Genomic DNA, 9,976 nt, shown 5'->3' with positions numbered 1-9,976 from the left:
ATCTAACACTTCTGATAATGCTGACACTAAAGTAAGAGCACTAAAACTGATATTTAAAATATTAATTAACTCAAAGAGTCGCTCCCACTCAGCCATTTTTGTGTCAGAGAAAAAAAAAATCCTTCTCCTGCTTGGGGTTCGATCAGAAACTGAGATTTTAAGTTAACTTCCGTTGCAATTAAGCTCTGTAAGAGATGTTGGTTAGTACATGTGAGAGGATTTGATAGTACGTGGAAGAGAGTTTGTAACCTTTGGGCCATGGGGCCTCTCATATCGTCCACCCCAAGTTTGAGCTTTTATTTTTATCCGTCGTTTTGCGTAAAGCCAATGTCTATTGGTAATGCCGTCTGCGCATGGGCATAGTGAGGTTAAGCTATCGTTAGCTTAGCTCATTTTCCAACGTCAGTTCAAGGAGCAAAGAGACATTTCCTGGTGAGATTTATGTTTATCTGATGCCGTAAAGTGTATGTTAAATCAACTGTAGTCCTTTTACATTTTTACAGCTATAATCACGATGCAGTTTTTTGGTTGCAGTTTCAGTTTTGGTTTGTAGTTATCTCCTACAGATTGCGTACAGTTTTTAATGTATCTTGTATTATTTAGTATATCAATTAGTTACTGTGTTATGTTACCTTAATTTACCTCCACTGTTAAACTTCTTTTAACTAAATGCAACTAAACATGGACGTACATTTATAGTTTTGTATGAAAAAAACCATTGAAAGTACTCTCTTCTTCGCTTCCTATTGGACGAAAGCGTACCACGCGGTTACATGTTAACCCGGACATTTTCCTTTCGTTGACTGGTTTAATTTAATTTCCCGAAACATACAAACATTAAAACTACCGAATCATCGTTAATTATATATACCACGGTCTCTGTTTCTGTTATGTGTTTAAAAATAATGTTAAAGTTTGTGAACCGTGAGTCAAGTTGAGTTTGGCCTAGAAGACATAGTTTCCTCCCCGAGCGGTTTGGTATCGCTTCTCGGCCTTTTGGCTAAGATCAAGTGTAAGTGTCTGTTCTTATCAGTTTAATATCTGATAGTTCCCTATAAGGGGATCATATATTAAGTTGATTTTTGGATCAGGGAGATGGATTTTGAGCTTGCTTTGTCCACTCCACACATCATCCTGGTATTGCAGTATTTCCAGGAATGGTGTCCTTTCTCTGTGCTGTTAATTGGAATCATAAGCTTTCTGGGTTTTTTTTTAAACTTAATAGGTATTACATAATATATGATAGTACCATATTAGTCTTATGCACATTCCTTCAAATAAAGCGTTACCCAGGTTTACAGGTCATTTTGCTCACATTTACCATTTTACCTCTACTGACACTTCCTTTACTGTTTTGACCAATACTTCACAAGGGTCTGCTGTCCTCAAGCAACTTTGTAATTAATTTGTTGGTATGACTGGGGTCATTTTCCATTTGAAGACCGAGCTGTACTTATCTTTTGACTTCCTGGACAGTATCTCAAGATGTTGCTGCAATATTTCTATAACATTCTCATGATCTTGACCATTTGTGAACCGTAATGCTTATTTAGTGTTTTTTTATTATTATTTTTAGTAAAGGCTTCTTCCTCTAGGATTGATGTTTGTCTCTGGAACACAGAAACTGTTTCCTTCTTGAATGGTATTGTGACTAGACATTCCTACAATGTTTATTATTGTGTTTAACTGGTTGAACCGATGAATGTGTTGCATAAAATATGCTCACAGCAGTGTCTCCAATCGACTCAAATGTTGGGAAGTAACAAGAGCTTACAAAGCCATGACATCATCTTCTGCCACACAGTAAATAATGTACAGCCAAATTCTCTAAACACATTGTAAATTTAGTAAACCTATGTAATATTTGGACGCTAAAACTGCTTTTATGTCTAAACACAATTAGGAAGAAAAGGAAAGCAAAATGGCATGTCTGGTTGCTTCAAACAATACCTTACAAACTTCTTACAAAGGACTAAAATGACTTTGCCAAATGGTTCCTTTGCTGAGAAAAAAAATTTAATTGGACGAACACCCTATCCAAGGAATTTAACACTGCATGCATGTTAATCCAGCAGTTTGTTTAGTGGCAATAAAGAGCTCAAATATTTATTTTTTCTGCTTTGCATCAAAACCATATGAATTAATTATTAATAATAATACTTTTATTTAATTGAAAACAGTAATTGCTTTCAATTAAATTAATATCTTCAGAGTGCTTCACGAACCTCGAGTCCAAACAGAGAGATTTCCATCACTTATTCAGACTGGGTGGTTTTTCTAAGGTGATCAATACATGACTGTTATTTTCCTCTGGGTGAAACAGTTCAAAGACTATTTTTCGTCTGTAAGAGGTGCAGCATGTACACAGAAAATTAATCACTGGCTGAAAGGCAGAACTAAGATGCAACTACGATTTGCTGCAGTTCCAGCTATTCTTTATAGCCCCCAGCTGATCTATTTTGCCAATTCTCTAGTCTTTGTCAATTTTTGTGACTATCTGGAGATGCAAATATATGGGCTCGATTAGTAACAGCTAGTTTATGCATTTACTGATCGACCACGTAGATCCTTCCCCGATACTCTGACCCTTTAGATTCCTTCCTTCAGCAAAGCCAAGCAAGAAGACGGATAGTCAGTTCCTTTTCAGCCATCTGTCATGGCCACTAAAATATCTGAGCGCACTGTAAATATAGAAGCTATGCAAAATTCAGACACTGGCTGTCACAATATTTTCAGGAAAACTTGTGAAAAGGCCAAACAACTTTTTTCTCTTGTGTTTTCTGTCATCTTTCTTTCTCCCAGGTGTGATTGTCACGAGGAAAGCAGCACTGCTGAGAGGAAAACCGTGTAGTGAGTCATCCAGTAGGTGCTGGAGCTCCCAGAGGAACTGGCTCCCCATGTTTCGGAGGCAGGTGTTTCTATAAATCTTTGCCTCTTTAGACTTTGCCTTATTTGCTTTTATACATTCTTTTTGTTTCCAAGTCAACAGCAGGCAATGGATTGCTAATTTGGTCTCAGCTGAAAGATTAAATATTATGTGTCAGTGAGTCAGTATGTCGATCATGCATCAAGGAAGGCATGGCAATTCTTCCACCTCATACACTCATGTATGATTACACCTTATACCTTTGGCTATTTCTTTCTAACCTGTAATTGAAAGCGAAAAGAAGATGAAGGTGCTGGACTTTAGCTTGAAAAGCTTCATCTATTTTTAAAACCATGAATGTCAGTGATTTTAAAAGCCATTCTGACTTATTCATTTGAGTTGAATCTGCACCAAGTGCTGTACGAACCAAAATTGCGCTATTAATGGAATAGATAATAGGGGCTTCACAACACTAAGTTTATAAAATTAGCAGAAGGCCATATTGGCTTGTTTTTAAGTAAAAATAAGGATGATTTTGCATGTAGGTCAGAAATTTGGTTTTTTTTTTGGCATCAGCTGGTCAAAGGAACATATTTTACATGTTGTGTGAGTCCTCAGTACAGCTTGAGCATTTCTTCTTGTGACTATTCTACAAAAGACCAGATTTGAGTTCCTGCCTCAATTGCTATCTGTGAACAGATTCTCCCACCTGATTTATGGATCTGAAGCTCCTTTATAGATATTATGGACCATGTGATTGTTTGTATGATGAATGTTTTAACAGTCATCATACTGTTTGTTCCTAGGGATGATAAAGTATCGCCACAAGGGGGCGCCTATTCTCTTTTTTCTTTGTTGTACTATTGTACAGAGTAAGAACTCGTCTTCCACGTTGTTGTAGAGCGGAGAAACATCGGTGATGATGAGGTGCAGAGCGGTAAAGTAAACTATCATTACTTTTCTCATGTATGAGACTATAATTTGTAGTACCGTGGAGATCTGGCTTTACGTGGATGGAGTGAAATAAAGTGAAAGTGTGGATTACTTGAACAGTGCGTCCTGCTGTTTTGGGTTAGAGTTGCTAACCACCGCTGCTAACTCCTCCTCCAACCTCCCACCGCACCGTCACAATGTCCAGCCTGTTAGTTTGGACGAACAGGAATGTCGTGGTACGTCTGTAATTATGGCTCGTTTGAAGGCAATTAATTTACTTTAAACTTATTTGGAAGTATTAGCATAGTCTAAAAACGTTTTTTTTTTTTAAAGTGTGTTTCCTTTCGTGTTCTTCTTGTAACTTCTTAGGTTCTTCATCAGGGAGGTGTTGTTATGCCATGTAATAAAATTGCAGACATATAGAATATAATAGAACTGATGAGCAGTTTTTATTGATATCGCATCCTCATTTTCATAATATATTTTAAACATTTTGCAATTAAAATAATCTAATTAGAAAATAGAATACACTTTTCACTTCAGAACAAAAAGAGTAGAGACATTAAGTCTATAGCTCTCATTGTGAAAAATGTATATATTCTTATTACATATGAAGCTCATTCATTCTGTTTCATGCCACAAAAAGTGGTAAATTTTTTTGTGCAATTGCAGGCATTAATCTACACTTTGATGTGTTGCTGTCTGATTTTAAAACAACTTAACAAATACAGGTAATCACTTGGTGTTTTTAAAATTTGTGAGACATTTTCAGTGTTTTGCACATTCTGCAATTGTGGCAGATTGTCCATAGAAGAGCTCATTCTCTTGCCCATGGCCTAATAATAGCTCCTGCCTTGTACTTTTTTTTTCTACTTGTCTGTGTCTTGATTGCCTCTTTTTCATAGCACATGTTGAAGTTGATGTGCATATTGACAGAAAAGCAAACAATGTTTAAATATTCAGCCTCATTCACCCCTCTAGGTGTGCTGTAAACAAAACACTCCAATTCCCGCAGAGCACATTTTGCATCCTGTGTTGCCTCCTGTGGGCTCTACCCAGGTGTCGCTATGGGGAGTTTACAGAGTTAGATTGTATTTTATATGAATAATCCTCCATTCTGCAATGTATATAGGAAGAGGCTGTTCACTGATGTTTAAGCCATGATAGCAGATGTATATAAAAAAATTATTTTTTTGCAGCTGGACATTAACTATGCTTCCTTTCAGACAACGTTCATGGTATTTATTTTGATAAATGTCTGCTGTCTTTTGCAAAACATATTGGCAAGGAAGGGAGAACAATTCAGTTTAAAATGGCTTTGGCTTTTTATCATTGTAGTGCCTTACAATTAATGCATTTAATGCATTAGAAGTTTGAAGACGTGTTTCCCATCAAAAATACATCTTATAGTATTAAATTTAAATGATTTACATGAACAAATGTGGAAATGGAAATTAGAACTATGGAAAAAACCTAGTTTGCATAGATGTTAAGTAAACTCAGACATTTTTCTTGCATGTAGTACTGATACCAGTCAAACATGGCAGTAGTAATGTGATTATCTCGGTTTGCTCTTTCAGAACCAGGAGCATTTAAATGATTACTAATAGAATCATGAATTCTGCTTTCTATTTGGAAATTTGAAAAAAGAATATGTAATCTTGCACTCAAAGCCACATTGTTCATGTATGAGTAAAGTAATCTGAAGCGCACCAGAAAATCCCCTTCTGATTGGCTCAAAAAACAAACTAAAGGTCTTGAAATTACCTAGTCAAACTCAACGTAAATCTGATTGAAACAGTGGGGCACAACCTTAAACAAGCCCCTCTTACTCAAAAATGTGGTTCAATTAATTTAATTGAACCACATTTTTGGTTAAGAGGTCACACCCATCCTTTGCAAACAAAGGATGGAAGTGTTTGTGTTGATCAGATTGTGATATATGCTGCCTGAAATTATGTTCTTTCTGAATTTCTTGTGGTAAAAACAACTGAGAATAAACACCAATGCTCTAAACAATAAATCTGTAATTATTTTTCATCTTGGTGTGCAAAAGCCTTTTCTCACTTTAATACCAAGACTGGAAGAGAAAATTGTCCAGCTTCTATTTTTAGATGTTCTTGCCGCCTTGCTGCTCAGTATCCTGTGCGCTTTTCCTTCATATTCTGCTTATTTTCTCTGAGATGAAACCAATAAATGAACATGAAATGAAAGAGAAGTGAGGAAATCTGATTTCGTTGGCCGACGATTGCTCTTCTTATTCGGTAACTGAAGATACTTTTCCCGGCCAGACACTGTGGTATACATGTTTGTTTTTGTCTTTTCATCGTAAACATTCTCATCCGAGTGGAGGGGCTTTGCTAGAGGAGCTGCAGCACTCTGATCCCTTTGGGAAAACCGCCACAGCGCTGACATAGCTCATAGTTATTCCTGCTCACTCATTCATGCAAACTTCCCTCTCCTTGGTCTTCTGCCTCATGTATCTCCCAAATATTTTGCTCCTTTTTCCTGCTCGCCATCCCTCCCCCTGCAGACGCAGCCATCCGTGGCTGCAACATCGGTGGTCAGCCAGCATCCTGCCCCTGCTGCTGATAGGCTGTTTTTAGATCTCTGTCTCATCCCAAAGCAACTGCACAGATTAAATGCTTAACTTTACTGATTTTTTCCCTTTCTGTATTCCTCTCGCGCTCTCTCTCTGTCTCTCTCCATCCAGGCATTAAAAATTCATCCACTCTGTGTTGTGGTAAAAGTACATTATGCAAGGATCTAAATATACCCCTGGACAGACAGGTTTTGTTTGTCCCTTCCTGTCTTTACATCTGTGCACTTGTATGCATGCCTTGTTTGGAGAAAAACACAGACCTAAGGGGCTTTTTCTTTGCTCTAAGGCTACATCTGCCGTGTCTGTTAAATCCCAGTGGGAGGGAAAGCCAAAGAAAACCTCTCAGGTAGCAACAGGGTGACAAACATGTTAGATTAGCAACCCCTTAAATCTACAAACGCCTTCAAAGTGATCAGTATTTTTTTTTTCCCTGATGGATCAGAGGTTGAGCCGTTACTTGGTATTTAAAGTATTTTTCCCTCAAACATTTGCCAGAGGTTCTGCTTTGAATAAAGTTAAGCTGATCCCCGTGAATGCGTTTTATCATCCAAAGGCGGACATCAGGTAAAGAAGAAGAAAGTATCAACTTCTCCACACTGCCCGCCCGCCTCCAGCAACAAAGGCTGACAGTCACGCCGTTTGATGCTGCCTCCTGGATGAAAGGCCAAAGTAATTGGCTGCCATTACAAACTGTATACCATCCTCTACAATGGCAGCGGGCAAAGAGATAAGAAATGGGTTTTCACCATCTTTTGAACTCCAGCAAATGGCAAAGAGCAAAAGAACAAAGTCCTTTGTTGTTTAAATGAGGAGCATGGATGTTTTTTAATGTGTTAATTTTGCACTCTGTATGCACTGTCTAATTACTTTTATCTGTGCGGTACAGCTGTTTTTATTTGCACTGTTGTGTTCAAAAAGCCTTGCCTCCCTTTTTAAGGAGCTGCTTTTATGTCGATGATTTATGTACTTTCAGGTTACTACACAATAACACATTCACCAGTTGATTAAGTATTAAATAAGCTTAATCCCTTTCTCGTCATAATATACAATGTGTAACTAATAAGTGTGGAGAATCCAGTTTATACCCTGACATGCTGAATTGCACCTCTCCACTCTGATACACAACTCTCCTCTGGTGCTGCATTTTGCTATGCTTTTTGGGGATCACCACTCGTTTTGCAGAAAAGTAAGACTTTGTGTTCCTCCAGTCAAATGTGACACCTCCTGCTCACCAGAGCGTCTCCACAAAGACAACAGCTGGCAGCTCATCCTGCCCGTCTGCACTGATGTGTGGCGTTCCTAACTCGATCACGGTTGTGAACGCAGCACCTGCGATCTGAAACGTTGCGGAAGCTGCCACTGTCCTGTCGATTCGGGACGTGCACCTTTCTGCCTCCTCTTCTCTCTCCTCAGCTCCTGTCACCTTCGTGTCCCAGATGTGTGTGTGTGTGCGTGCAAACGATGAGAGCGGCTTAGCCTGCAGGCGTTCGCAAAAGTTTTACTCCCCTTTGAACTTTTCACATTTCTTAAAGATAAAGATATTGAAGTTTGCGGTTGAAGTGTGACTTGTGAATAAGTTAAAGGAGGATGAATTTATTTGCAAGCCATTTGTACATATCTCACACACTTCCACACATTTTTCTCCACAGTCGGTAACAATACCTTTGTCTGAAGTTTGAGAACCAAACAAACACAAGTGTGGGCGCTATACAGCAGCACAGTGCCAAGAGCGTTTATTAGCGCAAGAGGCATCACAGCAGAGGGACATCTGCTCCCTCGTGCCCAATTCCTCTGCTTGTGCACCTTGTATACGTGGCGGTGTCCCCTCTGTCTTCAGCAGACGCCGATCTGAGTGACAGTTGTTTGCAGTGCATTGGTCTGTTTTTACTCCCCGTGGGCCTAATTTGTGCAAGCTGCTTTTGAATTGTTGTAAAGAAGATGCAGGAACGGGGCTCTTGATGGCTGGGCCATCCAGGATGTTCCATTCCTCTGTGACTGCTGTTGGTTTTGCTATCAGTTGTTCTGTAAATCCACATATTTCTATCTATTTCAGCCCAAATTTTAAATATTTGGGTTGAGGCAGTTAAGGTGACAGGCTGAAGAGTTTGAAGAAATTAATTCTATGCATGGCCTGGTGAGCTGCTAAAATCAGATAATACGCAGTCGCAGAGCAAATTATATTTGCAATAACGTTCACATTTCCCACAGTATATAATGCATAACTCCTCCTATGCTTTATATTTATAATGTCGCTTCTCGTTTATAGTGCAGTGGCATTTGCTACTGCAGCTAATGATCTCCTACAAAGGCTGACGCTAAGCCACAAGTCAAAGACGCTGTTCTTTGAGGCAGAGCTCTGCTTTGCAAGTACAAGACTGACTGGAGCTATTTTCTCTGCAGGGGACAGGATGAATCAGCAACATCTAAACTCTGTGGGGAAAAAGTCAGAGGAAGGAGCCGAGACCTTTAAAGTGTCAGTTCTGGAAGGGGATAAAAAAAATTTAAAAAGACAACCTGCCAGTCTGACAAGTGAAGATTATGCACCTGTAACTTTAAAGGAAGACGGAATACAGAAGTTCTGCATAAAAATGTGTCGTCCTCTGCCCAAGGTGAGCTCACTGAGCCTTTATGTGGAGCCTTTTTTTTTTTTTTTTTAACGTCAGAACCCCCACGGCGAAAAAGGAAAACTTCTTTCCTTACACCTAAGCCGTAACCACATGCCAATTTACAACTCCCCAAGAGAGGAATTAGAAAAGTTACAGCATGCACACTGTAATCCTTCAACTGGAATTTGGGCTGATCAAATGCATCATCAGAGCAAAATCTCCCTGTTTTTAATCCCAGCTGAGTTTTAGTGTCTTTAGTTTCAGTGCCTGCTGATATTATCAGTGATGTATGTTTTCTTGATGGTTGTTCACTCTGCTAAATATTGTTCCAAGATTTCCCCTAGAAAGGTCTGTTCAGGACTTTAAATTCCTCAATTCTTAGCCAAACCTTGGTGGATTTACAGGAATGTTTTGGATCACCATCCTGCTCTAGGGTCAAGTTCTGTTCAAGCATTAAAACATTTACAGATGGGCTCACATTTTCAAGCACCCTCTGTTACATCCTACTGTTCATGGTGGATTATATGATGGTGAGCTGACCAGGTCCTGCTGCAGCATAGCTATTGTCAAGACACTTTTTGAACTGGAAAAATTAATTCACATGAAACATAAATCTTTTTTGTCATAAAAGTGGTCAGATGCAGGGCAAAACTGTGGTGAAACAGAGAAATGTGATAAATGAAATCGCTTATAGACTGAGCAGGCAGGACATAACATATTTTTTTTCTTGCAAAAAATCTGAAAAGCACAGTGTCGTTGCAGCATCCTATACAGGAAAGCATAGCAGTGACAGCATCATGCTGTGGGGAGGGTTTTCTTCAGGGATTCTGGTCAGAGTTAATGGGAAGATAGATGGAACTAAATACAGAGCAATCATATGTACAGAGTGGGAAGTTGAAATTGTGCAGGGTATTAAACCGAAATGGTTAAATTCATAATTCTGCAGAGTTAAATCAACACTATGCCAAA

General features: G+C 38.9%; 1 non-coding gene across 1 annotated transcript; it reads left to right on the top strand.

The window, feature by feature from the left end:
- The first annotated feature begins 980 nt into the window (after nucleotides 1-980).
- On the top strand, nucleotides 981-1,171 carry LOC122840484. The gene has a single exon (XR_006372240.1). It is a non-coding gene; the product is annotated as a U2 spliceosomal RNA (small nuclear RNA).
- The last annotated feature ends 8,805 nt before the right edge of the window (nucleotides 1,172-9,976 follow it).

This window comes from Gambusia affinis, linkage group LG11, assembly GCF_019740435.1.
Source record: "Gambusia affinis linkage group LG11, SWU_Gaff_1.0, whole genome shotgun sequence".
NCBI lineage: Eukaryota > Metazoa > Chordata > Actinopteri > Cyprinodontiformes > Poeciliidae > Gambusia > Gambusia affinis.
Note: the sequence above shows the minus strand (reverse complement) of the source record. Positions and strands in the feature narration are given on the sequence as shown.